This window comes from Xiphias gladius, chromosome 12 (genome assembly GCF_016859285.1).
Source record: "Xiphias gladius isolate SHS-SW01 ecotype Sanya breed wild chromosome 12, ASM1685928v1, whole genome shotgun sequence".
In the NCBI taxonomy this organism is placed as follows: domain Eukaryota; kingdom Metazoa; phylum Chordata; class Actinopteri; order Istiophoriformes; family Xiphiidae; genus Xiphias; species Xiphias gladius.
This window is the reverse complement of record NC_053411.1, coordinates 6,052,201-6,073,145: the sequence shown is the minus strand read 5'-3', so window position 1 is coordinate 6,073,145 and position 20,945 is coordinate 6,052,201. Positions and strand designations below refer to the sequence as shown.

General features: G+C 41.5%; 1 protein-coding gene across 9 annotated transcripts in view; it reads right to left on the bottom strand.

The window, feature by feature from the left end:
• kdm6ba (lysine (K)-specific demethylase 6B, a) overlaps positions 1–20,945 on the bottom strand; it is a 102,525-nt gene that overhangs the window by 28,456 nt on the left and 53,124 nt on the right. For all 9 annotated transcript variants that reach the window (XM_040141396.1, XM_040141394.1, XM_040141395.1 and 6 more), the window contains one exon: positions 4,092–4,153. The gene's annotated coding sequence lies outside the window, so the exon portion shown is untranslated. The remainder of the gene's footprint in view (positions 1–4,091; positions 4,154–20,945) is intronic.

Below are 20,945 nucleotides of genomic sequence, written 5' to 3'. Positions count from 1 at the left end.
CACACAGCTTCCTCCAGCTGTTTCCTCTCATAGATGTACTGTACTGTATATAGTTAAAGTCTAAGAATAGTAACTGTATGTCTGAACACAGTTCCCTTCCTTATAAGCTCTCCAGGGGGTCTCAAATGTGTGTGTGTCTGTGTGTGTGGCAGGAAGGGACAATAAGAGGAAAAAGATATTTGTGAGGCACTGTGTGGTTAAGTTCTTACAGCTCTTATGCATGGCTAGCAATCCTGTATTCATGTTTGTGGAAGGGAGGCAGACATGTGTGTGTGTGGTAGTAATTAAAGAGATCAGGGACAAGGATGGCTCAGTTCTCACACTCCAAATATATATATAGCAGCCCTCTCATGGGTACAAGCCCCTAAAATTCCTGTCATACCAGTCTCTCTCTCACTCACACACACACACACACACACACACACACACACACACACACACACACACACACACACACACACACACACTCTTAACAAATAAATAGCAAATAATACTGCGAAGGTCCAGACACAACAACAGTAGAGGAAAGTAGGTATGCATATGAACTACTGTGTGTGTACTCTGCAGTTGTTGGAGATTGTGTTCCTGGTACAGATGGTACTTCTCAGGCTCTAGTATGTAGGATTGTGTGTGGGACTGTGTGTGTGAGTTCATGTGGCATACCATGAGTCAGCCATTTGGGTACACAGAGACCGACAGACATGATAATAGTCACCTCCATGCACATACTCACACACAGTCACACCGTGAAGAGAGACAGACTGGCTTAGCACACTCACATATAGCAGCTATGCAGCTGACTGAATGGTTTGCTACAGCCCTCATAATAAAGGCCCTTATTCAAGGAGAGGAGGGCCGATAGGGAACCTGGTTTTCCCTCTAGTTCCTCAAAAAAACGGCTAATCCTGACTGTAGTTCTAAGATAAGCTAAGCACTTCGGTCCTGCTTAATATCATCAATGTCCCAAAGTTATATAAGTGAAAAGTAAACCCAGCTTAGAGGGGCTTAAAAAGCTTGGATGGCTCTTCGAGGAATACCTCATGTTTTCATAAGATTGCCCATTGATCAGTTTTCCTCTTAAAAAGGTGAACGCATGGAAACCAAAATCATCCATGTGTCCTTGATTGGTAGAATATTGGCTTCGGTTCAACATGCTAATATTTTAGCATTGACTATGTTGAGGCAGCAAACATTCAGTAGTATTAAAATGAGAAGCTCTGAAGCTAAATGGTGTCTCATCTAGAATAATATAGACCAGCTCCGGCATTTCTATGTGAAAGATTGGTCAAATTTACATTAAACATGGTGTAAAATAACTATACTGCTTTGAACTACATGGGACTAGTGTACCTATCACTGTAGCCACTACTAGTTGTTGTGAGGGGGAGTCTGAAAATCTATCAAGTAGTATCACAGTGAATGCAAACACTGGTTAAAATGTGTTGCTTCTTGCGTACTGGCTGCTTTGAACGTTGTGTATTATCTCCAGGAGCGATGCATTTGAAGAATAAAGATTATTTTTGTGATTTATTGTTTGGTCTATAAAATGTCAGAAAGTAATGAATTAGGCCCATTACAATTCCCCCAAACTGACTTATTCAAACTGCTTGCTCTGTCCTACCAAGGAGAAAATAGTTTACTATCATAAAAGACTACGAACAGTATTCATATGCCAGAGGCTTGTCACAGGGAACTTTTGGACTTTTTACTTACAAAATGTCTTAAACGATTATCTGATAATCAAATTTTTGCTGATTAACTTTCAGTCAATTTAGGATCAATCGTTTGTCGAACCGTTTCAGCTCTAATTTTACTAAAACAGTAACAGCTATTTATCCCTAACATGCAAGTCTAAACCAAGATGACATATGGATGATTCTGGCACCTATTAATTTCGCAAGTTAATGGAAAAATCTACCATTCGCAACCAGTGTTTTGTGAACACTGGTTGCCAACAAAAAGAGCAAGCCAATCATTGACCTTTTATTACTCCTATGCGCCTCTGAAGAGCAAGCAGTTGAAAGTTTGATATCTGACTCAGAGGCCTTTAAAGTAAACAACTCTTTGAGGACTTACACAACACACACAAACAAACGCACGCTATTGAATAAGAACAGTTGATTGTGTGAGACGGTGTAAAAAGGAGCAGCACTCCACTCACATCCATGATTTCACAACGCACTACCTTCTTAACTATTGTAGTTGTTTGTGTACACATTATCTCTGTTTTACTCCTACTCCTATCTTACTCACTCTTTTGACACATCTTGATCAACGGTGCTTTTGTGTGAGCGTATGTACTTGTACACTGGTTACGTGTATGTACTTAGGTGTTAACCTGTTATTCAATATCTATATTTAAATGCAGATGAAGTGCTTTGAAGTAAATCAATATTATAAAAGGCCTACAATTAACGGTACAGTACTATGTTTATGTGTATATGTGGACGAAAGAAATTGGTAAGATAGAAACAGTGTAGACTGCGTGCACAATTATTAGGCAGGTTGTATTTTTGAGGATTACTTTTGTTATTGTACAACTACAGTGCTCTTGGTCAATCCAAAATGTTAACAAACCCTCAAACCTGAACATTTAAGTAGTAAAAGTGAAGTTTTGGCTTGCTTAAGAGAATATCTATATGTACACCATTATTAGGCAACTATTAGTGTTCAGAATTATTATGCAACTAAATGTAAAACAAAGATTTTCCCATCTCACTTGTGTATTTTCACCTGTTAAAGTGAGAATAATAAACTCAAAATACAAATATACAAATAAACATTTCTGAAATTTAAAAAAAAAACCTCAGTGACTAATATAGCCACCCTTCTTTTCGATAACAGTCACAAGCCTTCCATTCACGGAGTCAGTCAGTTTCTTGATCTGGTCAGAATCAACTTTTTGTGCAGCCGCAACCACAGCCTCCCAGACACTGTTCAGAGAGGTGTACTGTTTACCTTCACTGTAACTTTCCTGCTTAAGAAAGGCCCAACAGTTCTCAATAGGGTTTAAGTCAGGTGAAGAAGGGGGCCATGTCATTAGTTTTTCATCTTTAAGACCTTTACTGGCCAGCCACGCAGTGGAGTACTTTGATGCATGTGATGGAGCATTGTATTGCATAAAAATCAAAGTCTTCTTGCAAGGTTCAGACTTTTTCCTGTACCACTGCTTGAAGAAAGTGTCTTCTAAAAATTGGCAGTAGGTCTTAGAGTAGATTTTGAGTCCATTTTCAACCTGAAAAGGTCGAAGTAGCTCATCTTTAATAATACCTGCCCATACCAGTACCCCACCTCCACCTTGCTGGTGTCTGAGTCGAAGTGGAGCTCTGTGTCCGTTACTGATCCAACCATGGGCCCATCCATCTGGTCCGTCCAGTCACTCATCTCATCAGGTCACAAAACCCTTGAAAAATCTGTCTTCAGATATTTCTTGGCCCATTCTTGACGTTTCAACTTATGTGTCTTGTTCAGAGGTGGTCGGGTTTCAGCCTCTCTTACCTTGGCCATGTCTCTGAGAACTGAACACCTTGTACTTCTTGACACTCCAGGTAGGTTGAAGTTGTGGAATATGGCAGCACTGGAGGATAATGGGTTCCCGGTAGCTTCATGTTGGATTCTACTCAAATCTTTGGCAGTTAATTTGCGTCTTTTCTTCTTGACACGTTTCTTGCGACCCTATTGATTATTTGCAACAAAACGTCTGATAGTTCTGTGATCACGCCCCAATATCTTAGATATTTCAAGAGTGCTGCATCCCTCTGAAAGACTTTTTACAAGCTTTGACTTTTCAGAGTCAGATCTCTTTTTTGACCCATTTTTCCTTAGGAGAAGAATCTGTCTAATAATTATGGACACCTTGATATGGGGTGTTGATCTCCTTAGGCCACACCCTCCCTCCTTACACAAATACACATCACCTGAAATGCATTTAATCCAATAATCATTCAAGTTTATACAGCTTGGAGTTGGAAATTATGGATAAAATGATGATATGGTCAAAATATTCACTTGCCTAATAATTGTGCAAACAGTGTAGATTGAAATCAGAGTAGAAGAAACAATGTAAACTGTAAGCTAAAACAGAGTCTTACCTGGTGATCATGGGTAATGTAGTCTGTCTCTTTCAGCAGGCCACCATTGCACCTCCCACCTCCTGAAACCACAATATGGAGAAAACATAGGTCAGTCTAGAGGTTGAACAGTGACAGCAACAGCAGCAGTGAGGAGCTTGACACAACTTTAAAAAGGAATCTTTTGCATTACTTGATCAACCTTCGCACAAAAAAAAAAAATCAGTCACTATGGGCTGAAGTCAACATTAAGTCAAGTGTGCCATTTTCTATCCATCAAAACTCAGTTTGGTAACAATAATAATTTTATTTAAAGACTTTGTCCATAAATCTGCAGCCTGAAATTGGATTGCAGTGATGTGTGTTGAGGATGTTAAAGAAGTGTTTCTATTTTCACCTTTTGTCAAAACTAGGACAAGCACATCTGTGACATTCCAGTGCAAGTTGAAGCAGCGGTCAGCAGTTCATTAGCATTTTAGTCAAGGGTTAAAAGAAGACAAGATACAATAAACCAGAGCTCATTATTTATTGCCTTTGCTTGTTTTATAGTGCATGCATGACGTTTGCTGACTGTTTTGTGGTCATGCAGTTGTCGATATGTCATTCAGTGTGGCTTATGAAACCACAGTGCGTGTGTGTCAGCCAAAATGCACAGCGGGGCCTGGACCAGTGCTATGGCCATCTGTGTGTGTGTGTGTGTGTGTGTTCTTCATGTGCCGCCTGTTCAGTGATTCACAGTGTCAGTGCTGGGCCACATGACTGAGAACAGGTGGCACTCTGGTGTACCTCCCCACCCCCAACACATAAAAACATACACACACACCTCCATGTACACCCTGAGAACACAAAGCACCTCTGATGTGTTAAAAGACAAAAGCAGGCATGGTTACACACAAAAGCACCACACACACTGCAGACCAGGGAAAGAAGAATAAATTGACACACATGTACTCACTTTCTTTCATATACACTCACTTACACACACACACACACACACACACACACACAAAATATGCCCTTTTAACTCATGGTAGTGGTTGACACTAGTCGCAACTTAAATATCACCACCTCTCTCATCCTCCTCCTCATACTTCACATATAACTCAAACTGTTTCCCTTTCCCTTCTCTGTCATTCTATAACATCTATGTGACCTTTGACCTACAGCCACAAAGACACTTATTTTTTTTGCTTTTGTTAAGACCGCACAAATTGTGTTATTAGTCAATATCTGTTCTCAAATGTTAGTGTGGAATTGCAAAGTGAATGACCTATCAAACACATATAGATTATTTTGGTGTCGTTCTAAAGCCAAACCTCTTGTTCTTTCAGTCATCTCATCTTTCCTTCATTCTTCTTCTGTTCTCTACTTCTCTTGTCTCTCTTTTCTCTTGCTCTGATATTCTACCTACAAGGCTTCAACATAGAGCACACCTACACGTGGTGGCTGCTACGTGGTTCTCTACTGAGCATCACACACACAACAAATGCAGTATATGTAGCCTAAGGCAGGTTGTGTGCGTGTGTGACAGTTGTGTCAATACAAGGCAGATATAGCTGGCTCAGCCTTCAATGATCTTGCAGCCTGGTAGTTAAGGCCTCTGACCTTTGAACTCAAGGTTCAAAGGTCAACTCAAGGTCAAAGGTTACACCCCCTGAAGGGCCACAGCTGGCCACACTGTAAAGGTGTAAACCTGCTGTGTGTGTGAGCAAGCGAGAGTCTGGTGGAGGCCAAATTGATGCGACAGAATATATTCATTCATGACACATTGAATAAGTGTCACGAGCTCTGACATAATCGTTTGACCTTGATCGATATCAGGACTTTGAGGAGAGGAAGAAGGGGGAAGTTTTTGAGAGTGATAAAGAGAGAGACCGTGGAAAGAGAGAGAGAGAGGCCTTGAGAGGCGTCGCAAGGTAGGGAGGATGTCAAGGCATAAAAGAAAGACAAAATTACAGCAAAATGTAATGAAATACACTTTTAAATTATAGTTGTATTGATATAGGCAGTGACAGATGAAGACAGAGACTGTATGTGAGAGAACATAAGAGAAATAATGATGGACAGAGCAAAAGAAACAAAGATATAGAAAGTGTTTGTCTTTTGTCTGCAAAGGTTAACCAGCGGGAGCATCTCCTTTTGATATTGACCAGCACAGAGACAGAGGGGTAGAGCAACAGAAACTCTCAGAGGTTAGGAGCAGAGGAGATGAAGAGGCAGAGAGGGACTAGAGAAGGAAGATGGGGATAAGGCCTTGGGCCAGACAAAAGATTAAAAAAAAGAAAGAGGAAAAACCAAGATAGGGTAAGAGAGATAAGGAGAAAGTGAAAACAGATCAGGGCTGGTTTGACAGAGACAGATGGTAGAAAGAAAAAAAAAAAAAGAAAAAAAAGAGGATTTAGTATTTGTATAGTGCAGAGTCATCTAAACTGGCATTCAGACCAAAAACAACACTGTGTTTAAGAGCAAGGGGCTCTCTTGGAAAAGCTAAGGGTACAGTGAGAAGATGAAATACAATCCACAAAGTCCAGTTTGAGTAGTTAGTGAAATCAGTCTATCCACCGCCATGACAGTCACAAAGTTTACAGCAGAAATATCCAGTTAAGTAATGGGTGCTTTCATGTTCTTGGGCAACGCAGTGAGTTGCTAGATGACGCCTCATTGCGTTGCAGCTAATATTGAGCCAGGTTTAACTTTTTTTCTGAGTGTCCCTGCAATGTTTTTTGAAAGGGACCATGTTTTTTTTGCAGTGCTAACATCTGTCAGAGCACAGCCTTAATGCTCTGTCATTCATTGCAATGGTCTTAATAACTGAACAAATATCTCTGCGAACCTGAACGTGTACAGGTTTGTCAGAGGGCAGCGCAACTTGGATAAACGACAAACCATTCTTTTTTCAATTCATTTTAATTTTATTTTTTAAAGACTATTTGTTTGGCATTTTTGCCTTTCGCCTTTATTATCTATGACAGCCGACAGTGAAGGCGGACAGGAAACAAGGGGGAAGAGAGAATTACAGCATGCAACAAAGGTCCCTGGCTGGAATTTAACCAGGCACATGGGGGTTTATGTGGTATGCAATGTAACCGTTCGGCTACTAGGGCACTCCTACACATCCTTTATAAAGGTAACTGAACAAGCACCACAACAGTTTCAGGATATATACATAGATGCTAGGTAAATTACCCAAGCTGAGAACCACAAAAATGAGTTCAACTCAAAAATAAAACACTTTGAGAAAACATACACACACAGTCATTTAGGTCATTGCGTGAACACACCATCTTTTCTAAGAAGATCTATAAAATATGAAAACTGCCAAAAGTGCTATTGTCCAAGAAACAACAACAAGGCTACACATCTAGCTGTCCAACCCCAAAAATACAAACACGCTGTATATACTGTACAAACACATGAAAACTTATGGAAATATGCTAAACCCACGTGTGAACATATGCAATTAAGAAATCACACTTCTGTCCAGTTATTGCCAAGGCATATGTTAGTGCACAATCTGACACCTGTTTTTCTTTTCAAATGAGTACTGTCTTGCTGCTTTGCTGCATGCTGTACATACTTACCTATTGCTCAGGTATATCAGCTTAACACATTCACCTTATGGCAAACGCACACATTTCCTCAGCGTGTGAGAGCCTGCAAGGCGTCAGTAAAATAGCCTAGCTTGGACTGCTGGAGCCCTTAGTCACTGGTGATTCAGTAGGTCTCTTCATGTTAGGGCAACAGGCTTCATACCTGCACACACACATATACATAAAATAGTGGGCTGCTGCAGGGTTGGTGGTAAATGACAGGGTTTTCTTCTTCAGTGTCTTTTAGTCTAGATTCACTGTTCGTTTGCATGCTTCTTTGTGCCACAGACGTTTTCTGCTCTGCTCACTGTTGTGTGTTTAGAGGAATTCACTTGGAACAAGTTAAATCCTTAAATGAACCTTTAACAAAGTCACTTCCTTGGGGGCTGATACTATAATATGAGTGCTGATCAGCATGCACACATCATGGAGCTAGTCATGAGCAAGAGCACTTTGTTTTGTGAACAACTTTAGATCTCCTTGAAATGCTGTCACACCCCATCCTGAACTTATGTGTGAAATCAGGATGCGGGTAGATAAGGACATTTGTAAGGGGACACTGTTTGAATGAGAGCGGGGTGGTTAATTGCCTTATTGGCTCACTGTAACCCAATTTACAGATTCCATGAATCACAGTGGATAATTTTGACTCATTCATTTGGCTTCTCAGGCTAATGTTCATGTGTTTATCCACTCTAATCCTCCAAACTTAAACAGTTATTAGGACAAATCGGTTTTTTTGCATATTCTATCAGATTTGTTGGTATTTGAAAAGCTACATGCTAATATATAAAACGTCATGCCACTCAAGCCCAATATACTGGATATAACTGGGCAGTAGTTCTGTTTTCTGTCTCATTTGCCTGTAAACATGCATGTGCTTGTGAGGCCAGAGCTGGCAGAGCTACAGACAGTGAGGAGGAGTGTCAGGTTGACTGTGGTCGGGGCTGCTTGGCTCGGTGAACTTCTGCCACATGGCTTCAGCAAAAGGTCATGGTCAAAACCAAGCCTGGCTCACAAACCATCACAACCCACTCCAACTCCCACACACACACACACACACGCAGGCACATATGTAAGAGACGGATGGATAGATGAAGTGACAGACAAGACAGATTTCCTCCCTCTTTGTACAAGTAGGCAAATGACATCCACATAAAGAGAATGAAGGTGACAGACAGGCCAAGCAACTAGAGCCACACCACCTCTGAAAATCCAGCAGCAGTGAGCACACAGACAGACAGGCAGACAGACACAGACGAGTAGAGAAGACAAGAGTGAACAGTTGGTAATAAATTGTGTCTAGACAGACGCTCATGAAAGCAGCCTGGCTCTGGCTGCTTCCAAAATCAAGACCTGTGAACAGAATGATTGTGTGTCTTTATGTGTGTGTGTCTGAGTTTTTTGAGGAAGCATGTGTAAATGAGTGTTTGATGAATATAACCCTTTTAACACTTGCCATGTGCCGTTTTTACCCTCATTGTCCTTTATCTTTTTCTCACACACATACACGCAGGCGCTCACAAACAAACCACACCACAGCAGAGGGGGAGAGTGCGTTTCTCACAGCTGTAGAAAGCCTTCTGAGCCACGGTAGACGACGCCGGAACAGTCTAAGACGTCAATCCTCCAAAATAACACATGGCTTTGTCGTCAAACTCTGAATCCCTTACTAGTCAGCTCCATCCCTAAAAACAGCATCTAACTTACCTGAGTGCAGAAACACTGAGAAGAACACAAACACCTTTACTTTGTTACAGCAGACTCAACATATTCATGTTCCAGAGGGGTTGAAACCCTCAGGAAAACTTTACTTTATAGATTTTTGCCAAATTTTTATTCATCATTACATTACTGTTTCTATTAAAACTGCAGTTTGACTGCCAACAAAGCAAATACAGATTATAAAATGTCATCTTTAACAGACTGTAAAAGGCTGGAAACATGACTTTGTAATAGCAAAATAGTCAGCTGGTCACATTCAAATGGAAACCAGACGTGAAGAGACACTGGTTTTGCTGATTACTCAAACTTGTAACATGCAAGTTACACTTTGTCAGCAAAACAATTCAAGTCTCTGAGTACTTAAAACTGTGTAGTCTGACACACTCCTCGTAGCTCAAAAACAAAAACATTAGAATTACGAGGAGCACGCAGTTGGCATGCCTAAACTCGCTTCACACACATTAACACACACATACACAACCTGAGAATTGTGGCCTTAGGCATCCCAGCAAAATAAACACTTCTTCACAAAAAGATGATAAGAAAGTGATCTTTTTGTTGAAGGCGAAAAGTGGTGGGCCTCTGATAATGAGTCATAACAAGAGTATTTTCCTCACCTCTAAAGAACTCCGTGTGTCATTTTTTTGTGAGTGTGTGTTTAATGCTGTATGCATTACCCTAGGATGCACTCTTACTGTCTCTGGGGTCAAGTGTGTATGTGACTGTGATTGTGAGACAGAGCTGGCGAATGGTCAGGCAAGCCCTGCCAAGCCCACATACCTGTGCAGAGGTGCTAAACTGTACTATCCAGTTGCACAATGCCATTTAAGTTAACCGTCACATACTAAAAGAATGACTCAGGCTTTTATAATTAGACTGCTCTGTGTGTGTTCGCTCCGGTCCACAATGATTTCATACCTATTAAATATAAAAGGATGAAAATGGACATTTCTAATTTGCAACCAGTGACACTGGGTGAGTTTAATAATGAGGGTGTGTTTAAAAATGAACGTGAGCTGAGGTACTGCATGTGAAAGAGCAATAGTGTGTGTTCTTAGAGGTCACAGTGTGTGTATGTATATAGTCTATGTGTGCAAGCACATGTGTGTGACTTGAACTGCAACTTCTGCATCTGCTCACAAAGACTTCTTTATCTGACTGTGGCACACGTGATCCCCACATGGTGGCTCATACCATCTTCACAGGACCACACACACACACACACACACACACACACACACACACACACACACACACAATATGACAAGCACTCAATCACCGACAAGTAAGCATACAACCCCATAACGTACACATACCAACCCTCCTCCTCCTCCTCCTGGCCCTCCTCTGTTTGTATGGTAAGTCTCTTCCTATAGGCTGTGTTCTTAAAGGTAAAGTATCAGTGTCTGGGTATTTAAAGGGGAGGGAGGCCACCTGGCTCCCTTCCAGACATTGTAACCCCACACTTCCTGAACTAGGTAGGCGCCAGAGCAGACTGGCACACACACACAAAGAAACACACACATACACTAACACACACACGCAGATCCATCTACAAACACACATCAGACCTCAAGACATAGAGTATAGTAAGTATAGACTGCACATATAGTACAGATAATAGGGTGTGTGTGTGTATATACATATATGTGTGGGGGTAGTGAGCTGCTCCAAGCCTTACCTGTCACACTGGTACTGTGTAAGATCTATCAAAGTGGAAATGCCATAACAAAGAAACTAAGTCAAGTGGGGAAACAGAAAGCAGAGGAAAAGAAATGTAGAGAAGCTCTGCAGAAATCTGTTTCATGGTGTGGATGATAAACATTTCACATCCTGTATCTCACCGTACAGAGGTAAGGAAAGTAAAAATAATTTAGCTTAGCTTTCAGATAACTGAGTGTGTCATTCTGTGCAGCACGAGAAAGAATGTGACCCAATGAGCTTTAATCTTGCAGCCTTTCTACTGCATTTTATTATACTGGAAACCTTAGTGGAAACAAAGCAAGTCATTTTAAAACATTTTGTACTTCTTACTGTTGGCTGACTGTAATATTGGTGATGTAGGATTTGAAGATCACTACCGTTTCACTTAACACTAAATCAGCTAAATGCCTGAAGTAAAAATGAAAATTTAAAGTGTGGAAAAATGATTGGAGTGGTAGAGTCTTTTGAAGGCCAATGACCAGCTCTCCCGAGTCCTATAAAACTGTGCCTTGACATCAACACAAAAGCTGCTACTGTCAGCAGGGAGTGCCGTAATGTGTGTTTGTGAGTGTGTACCATGATCATAATGTTCCTCCACTGTTGATATATTTGATACCAGCATGAAAAATGGACAGCCAATATCAGCGCTGTTGTGTAAAAAAATAAATAATAGAACCAGCTCTAAATATTGCAATGGTTACTATAGTGTTGTGTGTGTTTGTATTAGATAATGTATGAATATAACATGCAGTGGGAAGGACTTGAGGAACTTGGCTGGATTTCCACCATTTGCAAATCTGTCAGCGTCGCCATGGAAATACTCTGCCAATCGTGTGGTAATTATTGCTGTAATCCTTTCCATAGGAATTCAAGTGCAGGCTTATGAACATGAACACACACACACACACACACACACACACACACACAGTTTATGCTAATGCTGCATTTGATCCTTCTACATCTTGTATTGTGTCTTTATTTGATGTGTGTGCAGTATGCATGTCTCTGTCCTTGTATTTTAAGTGTGTGCATAAACATGTGTTGAAGACATGCCTGTGTGTGTGTTTGTGTAAATGTGTGTCCTTGACCAGCTGCACAGGGCAGAGGAAATGAGGCGGAACTCAATCTGGTCCACACCTGTCTGTTTCTCTCTCTAGAGGGAGGAGCCTAGGGTCTCAAACGCACACTTGCGCACACATGTGCACATGCACACACAGCTTCATAAGAGCACTGTTCACATTCTGTATGAGCAGATAGATTATGCATGCAGCAGCCAGCTCAGGAGCTTGGATCTATTAATGTAGGCCTATGCACTAAGACACTTTTATGTTTGTGTACGCTCGTTGAGAGAGGGGGAACCCTCTCCATGTCTATATTTGTTTGTACTGCATGATGGGTTGAGAGAGTGAGAGAAATTAAAAGCATGACACATATTAACTAAAGAGTTCAGGAATGACAGTCTGAGCCCCACAAAGAAAGAAAGAGAAAGAGAAAGAGAGAGAGAAATATTGCACTGGCATTGGAGGGTGAGGGGGGTTACTCCGGGACGCCAGAACCCAGTGACATGACACAGATGCACTGTGCTACTGTGCAGAGAGCAGAGGGGTAGTGGAGGAGAGTATGGAGCAACAGAGGACAAGAAGAGGGGGATGGGTGTGTGAGAGGACCCTGCCTCTCTGCTCTGTTTCCATACTATTAGAGAGGACGATGGCAGGCACAGTGTGCAGATGATTTCACGTTAAATGAGTTACATGTAACATCATTTCACCATTGTAGAAAATTATTGTAATTGTCGGTACAAAAGGGTTTTAACAAATTCAAAGAGAGTAGATCATATCACCACTGTTCTGGCCTCTAATCAATGGTCTCTTTTTATTTTATTTTAAGATTTTACAGTATGTTTAAAGCACTTCATGGGCTGGCCCCTTGCTAAATTGCTGAATTACTGGTTCCCCTTGAAGCCAGATCCTCAGGAAAGGTTCTTCTAACTGTTGCCAAATCCCAGTCAAAGACAAAAGCCCAAATGATACTTTCAGCATCTGCACAGCTGCAAGGGTCTAATCACTGTACACTCCCACACATACACCGACTGCCCATGTGAGGAACATGTCCATGGACCGTAGACAATACGTAGACATACAATTCAGTATGTACAGGGCCACATATGCCTTGCTATCTATTTCCTTTGTGGAGTATATCGGGGACTTGAAGAAGTCCATGCTTTTGGAGTCAGTGCCTCAGCACTCATCGAAATCAGCTATTTAAAAAAAAAAAAAAAAACCTATTAAAATTCAAAAATTAAGTTATAGATGCCATTTCGTCTGCTGAATAACACACAAACCCATGCACATTATCTCATTTCCAAATTGTATGCAGAGGACCTTACAGCGGAAGAATGTGCTTCCACCCACACCCACACACACACACACACACACACACACAATCTCTTGTATTTCTTTTCACTACAGAATGTCAAACATTACCATACATATATGCATGCAGGCAGGCTATCAGTCTGCCAACATATAACAGCAGAGCCCTCCATCCATCCATGTCTCCCTTCACCCTCTCCCCCCATTCATCTCATCCCCTGCCTCCCTCCATCCCTCCCCTCACACCTGCCACGCTTACAGCGAGGTCACACACCTCAATTACCCTGTGCACGCACGCACGCACAGACACACACAGACACACACACAATTACACACATTCACAAAGAGCAAGGGAGGGAGTGTGATAGGGAGGGAAGATAAGAAAGGAGGGGGCGAGAGCAGATTTCATGCTACCCTGAGCACTGGCTAGCATGCACCAGCGTTTGACATTTTATTTATGATGTGCAATGTTCAGTACCTGCCCTCTCCTCTCTTCTTTATCTCCCTCTTTGTGCTTCCTTTCAGACGACCACATCAGCATTATTGATAAATACCTTTATCAGCCAACCACATGAATAGTAAACTATGGTATATGGACATGTTCTGTGTAAAAACAAAAACAAAAACAAAAACATAAAAAACAAAAAAAATACAGTATTGCAACGGCCTGATTAAAAAAAACTAAACATTGACTATGACTAAACCTTTTTTTTTATAAGTAGGGAGTAAAAGTGACTGATCAGATTTCAATATTCATAAAAAAATGTCAATGTCAACTTTTTTTTTTTTTTTTTTTTTTTTAAATCACAACTGCCTGCAGCAATGTATTGTGAGCAGCCATTAAGAGACTTAATTATCACCAGCTCAACATCACTAATAGTCTGGATATCAGGCTGCAACATTGTCACTAATGTGCCTTACAAATAACACACATCCCAATGTGCCTAATAGCCATATTAATGTACTAGCAGTGAATGTGATCCTCCTATTAGGGCTTTTTGTATCTGCAGGCAGACTGCTGTTCACCCATGCAGCCACGGGAGGCAGCCAGCTGTGTTTACACTGTGGGCTAATACAGCCGCCATATGGCAACACAGTACAGGTGACACACAAGGCTCCTGGAAACACTGACCAGACAATGCACAGTGCAAGCTCAGCGTGTGTTTTCAGCTCCAAAAAAGTATCAGAGGACTTGGTCTGAGCCTAATCTAAGATCTGATTTCTGAGAGAATATGTTGCAGCAGTGGGCAATGGGAGGGTGGACAGTTCTAGTTTTTGGATTTTCTATATTTCTGCTGAATGAATACAGAGGGAAGAAGAGTAAATACGCAGTTTTGACCATCTGACAGAAGAGATCAAATACACACACCTGTAATTCAATACATCAGTTATAGAAATCTTGTGCTAGAGATTCAGCCTATCTCATAACCTCCTCCATCACCTTGCCCCACCCAACACAAACGCACACACTCTATACAATATCATATCAGTGCAGTACAGTTTAGGCAACTTCCAGAGTGCTGCCAGACATCTAACACTAGTCAAACAAAGGAAAAAGAGAAAATCAATTACAACATCAACACTGATCCCCCAAATACACACGCACACACACACACACACACACACTTCTCCCTCCTCTGATCTTTGCAATCAAAGCCATCTGATGACAGTGTGTGTGTGAGAGAAAAATATGTATTTCTAGGTTAAGAATTGACACAGATTTAAAATTTAGTGTTAAGAGGAGAAAAAGTGAACAGAGAGAGTGAAAGAAGGATAAAAGACAGGAAAAGGGAAAGACAGAAAGGAGAGAAGGCTGTAAAAAGGATAGGGGAAGATATAAGAGAGAGGGTAGGAGAGGGAGGGAGGGTGCAGACAGACCAAGGGATGGAGGGCTCAACTCCTCGAGACAGATCATGTTACCGGTCTGGGGGCAAACAGACAGACACACACTTACACACACAGACCCATAAAGGTCACAGTGCACCCGCTGCCCTCCAGACACACTCATGCAGAGACACAGATATCCTCGTAAACAATCCAAGAAAGACACCGCTTTGATTTCTCACAGTGTTTTCTACACACAATGAATACACCTGCCATTTAATTAAATGCCTGACCAACACAATTGCACTTACAAAACGTCCACATACATAAAATAAATTTGCGAAAATAAATAGAAAATGACAAGAAATAGAAAATGAGTCTGGTCATAAAGTTGCACATTTGAAAGCTTCAACAGCATCTTACCAGAAAGAACAACTCCTGTGTGGCTCAACCACGACTTCTGACTCACGTATTGAGAAGAAGTGGAGCGAGACATTGTGGAACACACATGCGCACACAAAAGCACAGTTACCATAGACGTTACACAAGTGAGAGGGGTCGGAGTTCAGTGTGGAACTGGGTTAAAGAGACAGTCGATGTAACACAGGGAGAGAAAGGATGAGCAGGAAAAAAAGGATGTAAAGGGAGACAAAAGGGAGAGAAAAGCCAATGTTGCAGGTTACATAGAGAAAGAATGAAAAAGAAAGGAGGCGGAGAAGGGGGAGGAATGGAGAAAGATAGGGAACAGGGGGCAGAAAGGAAAGAGGAAGAGATGAGAAGAAAGGAAAGATAGTGTGGAAGAGGAAGAGAACAGACTAACCAAATAAACAAATACAAACCACAACTTCCCCATGCTCACTGATCAGTTAATTAAAGCTGTCAAACCCTCCAGACATAGACCAACATAAACCTTCATCTTCCTCCTATTCTTCTCTTCTTAACCCTCCATCTCCTCAGAAACAATCGGTTTAATGCATTACTGTAAGTCAATCAGCTGGGTCGATCAAGGTCACTGGGGTTTCAATCACATGTCATGTATGTGCATGCGTGCAGGTGTTTTTTGCATGTGTCATTAATGAATGGCCAGACGACGTGTACTAACCTGATTACTGGAGTCGGATGTAGATTGTAACTTGTGTGTATTGTATCACTCACTCACTCACTCTCTCACACACACACACACACACACACACACACACACACACACACACACACACACACACACACACACACACACACACACACACACGATTCATTTGCTGTTTGCTTGTGTTTATTATGTCAGGCACGAAAGTACAGTGTTTCAGTCTTGTATCAGTAACATAGAAGCCAAACACATACCCGCAAGCAAACCCAGCTCCCTGACAAAGCTGGTGAAAGTCTCACCTTGTCATTCACAAAGACACCTGGGCACACACACTTGTGTGCAAAACTTAACCCGTGTCTACTTTATAGAGTGGTCTCAAGCACATGCACTCAGCTTCGCGCACATTCACTAAACTCGAATGCAGACAACTACAGAAACGAGCTCACATGCACACACAATGAGAAGCTGGGCAGGGCCACATTACTTGATGAGAAACACCACAAACAAACAAATACTCAAAAAAACGAAAGGGAGAAGAGCGTAAGAGCAGGAACCTTCAAAGAGACTGCACATTTGTTGCGTGCAATTACAGAGTGCAGTAAACACGGGGCATGGGCCAAATGTCTTGTGTGTTGTGTGTGTTTCTGTGCACTTACTCATTCTATTTTTTGTGGTTTTAGATTTTAAGAATTTAGCAGCTGCTCCTACCCAGTACAACAGTATGATAAGCTTCAGTGCAGATATCACTAACATTACAAGCAGCTAATAATGAATACAAGCAATACAATAGAGGGAACTAGAATTACTGCCTCATGGCTGTATGTCTCTGCCAACCAGTTAAGTTGCAGTTTATGTGTAGTGAAGATTTGAAGGAATTTCATTAAAAGCTATTAAGTGTATTTTGTCATAATTAGCATATGAATTCTTGAGTCATGGCCAAAAACATGTTTTGTGAGGTCACAGTGACCTTGACCTTTGACCACCATATTCTAATCAGTTCATCTGTAAGTCCAAGTGAACATTGCTTCAAGGCGTTCCTGATACACTGCGTTCATGAGAATGGGCTGGATGGACAGACAGACAACGAAAAACATAAAGCCTGCGGCCACGGCTGTCACAGGCACGGAGGTATAAAGACACATTCCCGCATCTGAGGGATATTCCCGCATCATTAACAGGGAAATAAAGGAGTTCTTAGAGAAAAATAGGAGCAAAGAGAGAATGTCAAGGAAAAGCCACACCCAATCAAATACCTGACAGCTTTCAATTCGAAAACTCAACTCTCTTTCTAGTGTTTAACCTCCCTAAACATTTCTCTTCTTCACTTCCCTACCCTTTCATCATGAGCTATAAAGAACTCTATGTGCTTTATTACAGAGCTAGCACACTTTAACAATCTACAGCCTTTCACACACATTATGCAAGAGATGCCATAAACATAGACACAGTTCCACTGTTGACCTTTGCCAATCTGTTATAAAATCAGCCATGCAGTGAGGACCCGTGCGTGCAGACACGCATACCTGTATCAGTCAGCCGGTCGGTCAAAACCTACATGGCACAGAGGCCAGTCACACAATCTCTGTGTGTTTAGCTGCATGTGGGAAGGGTGTAAGTGTGTGCGTGTTATGGATTTCGTCTTGACTTAGCCTACCAATCTCCTGTCTATCCCTAGTGGTAGTGACACAGTCTTCTCCTGACTGAGACAACTGGAAGCCATTACCTTAAATCAACAAAACCCAGCCCGTCTCCATCACACAAAGAAGCCATGTGCACACTCAGCATACTACCTCTGCCAGTGGCCCCGTGTGTCTGTGTTTGCGTGGATGTGAGCGTGTGGGAGCATTCAAAATGTGTCAGCATGGCTATTTTTCTTTCACTCTCCCAGACATCTCTTCATCTCCAGTTCTTTTTCTTTTCTCTCAGTCTAATTCTTCTTTCTCTTGTGCGTCTCTGTGACTGCAGCTCACATCCAGACCATCCTGAATAAATATGGAAGTCAGGTTGCTGAACGTGGATCTGACCTTCCACCAGACCGCCTAGCCTCTGTCTCTGTCTTTCATCATGTCTCCATGGCTCTCTTTGTCTTACTCTGTTAATCATATACAGCCACTTTTAGTTTCTATGGTGGATATTAGCTCCAAGGCCAAAACTAATCTGCCTGAGCCCTTTGACCCTGCATAATAGAATTAACCACCTAAGCTTTATCCCTCTGTGCCTTAACGAACTGTGCTTTTGAACATAAAACTAGTGTGTCATAGATAAAGCAACAGACTAGAACATTTAGCCACAGCATAAAATGCAGCTACTGTGTGTGTGTGTGTGTGTGTGTGTGTGTGTTTGTGTACTGCCCTTAGCAATACAGCGTGGATCCTAAAGGAAGTAGCACAAATGCTGGCATACTGGCTCTCTGAACAGCTGACTGTCGTGCAAGGAAAATACTGTTAAAACTTGCGCCAATGTATATGCACTATTTAAGACACCACACTGCACATTGGAAATGCTTTGGAGACAACAGAATGCCAGCTGGTACAAACTAAATAAATACTGAACATTGGTGTCATATTCCTTTAACACAAACCATCATCACTGTCCAACACAAAACCAAAATGCATCATTCTAGCCTCAGATGCACATTATACCCAATATTTGCTATAAAAGCACTCTGTTTAAAGTTGTAACTTGGAAATCTGAACATAAATATAAGAATGGATTTTACTCTTGGATGCTATGCTGCTAAGCCAGGAGGAAGTCGAGCTCCTATCTTTGAGTTTACTGTGAACATCTTGAAGATGAAAAAAAAAAAAAAAAAACATACAAGAACAATGACCACTCATTAGCAAAAGTTGTCGCAGAGAATTTATCCCATCTCACACCATAATCTACAGAAGAGCACTTCCAAAAGCTTTCATGAAGTGGCTGTAGGATGAATTAATATTAGAGTCTATCAATCAGAGTAACAGACAGACATTTATTTACATGAAAGTGTCTCAAATTAGTACTTTGACATGTGTTGTTATTAGCACAGCTCCAGCCCCTCTCTCCACAGACACAACCCAGCCACGGCGCCAGCCAGCCATTCAACTCCCCCTTACCTCCACCCCTGAACCTCCTCTCCTGCCTGTCTGCTCCTCTCCTTCTCCTCCCCCTTTTCCCCGTTTTAAACACAAGGCAGCCCACCCCTCCCCCCTCCTCTTCTCTCTCTCTCTCTCTTTTCTTTCAGTCTTCCTTTTTCTTCTCCAGGCAGCACACTCAATCACCGTCCCCCTCCTCCTCCCCCTTGCCATCTCAGCCTCCATTCCAATGAATGCACAATCTCCCCCCTTCAGCCGTGGGGGGACTGCCCCGGGGCTGAGGAGGGGTAAAGAGGAGAGCCGCACACATGTACATACAAATGCAATCACAAAAACACCCTCTCTCTCTCTCTCTCTCTCCCCCCACCTACTCTCTCCGTGTGTTTGTGTGCATGTGCACATCTGCAGAGGAACACAGGAGCACGGTGGGTGACAGACGGGGGTGGAAGGTTTCGGTGGCATCCTAATGGCTCTTAGTGCAAGAAATGGCTTGTTGCTACACAGACAGCTCCAGAATCAACTGTCATCACAGGCCACATCCCAATATTTTATGTGCATCAGCAAAACACACACGTTCACTCACAGCTGGGCTGGGTCACTCCCTCCTCCAACTAATGACTATGCAAAACTATAGCCCACAGAGAAAAAAACAGTCAGAATGGAAAGTAATGGAATCTGTCCTCGCCCCATTATAGATGCTATTACACTATATTACTTTGTGTCTAACTAAGAACACAACACTTTGGTTTTTCTAAGTAACCTTTTGTTTTCTATCGTCTGTTTACTGGGGACCTTGTTCTGCTTTCTTAAAAGGGATGATGCACAAAGGCTGACATGACTATGTGCAAAACAATTAAGTTAAACAGTTACCTGAAGAAACCTTGGGAGATGAGGTAAAGAGCCACTTCAGGCATTTATTTTTTCCCGGCTGATTGGTGCACAATGTATTTCAAAATCTGCAAATATATGTTTTTAAAGTATATAGAAAAATATACATATTATAATTGATGTTTTTCTTCTGGTTTTGAATAGGTGGAAGGGATCCCATTATGTTTTTGATGTTGGATATGCAGCGGTGTCTCATAATGATCCCATGTAAGGCCGCCAGATGTATGTCATGACACGGAAACAAACTAAAAAAAACAAACTGAAAAATCCACTTCCATTGTGATAGTTTTATCTTAGACAAACAATTCAATTCCACTATATATAATGTTCTCTAGTATACCATATGTTGTTGAGTGATGTTCAATGTACCACCACTGATGTTTCCTTCTATAACATAATAAAAGTCTATTCATTTCTTTCTTAATCAGTTACATTTTACCTTTTAACATCCTCATTTATCCTACCATATTATTTGTTGTTTTCTTCCCAAACCATTTAACTTTACAGTAAATTTTATACAACAACTTACTCAATTTGATCAAACATAACAGAACTCGATCAAAAAAATAATCCATCTAACATAATCAATTCTGTCATACAATAATGTAATA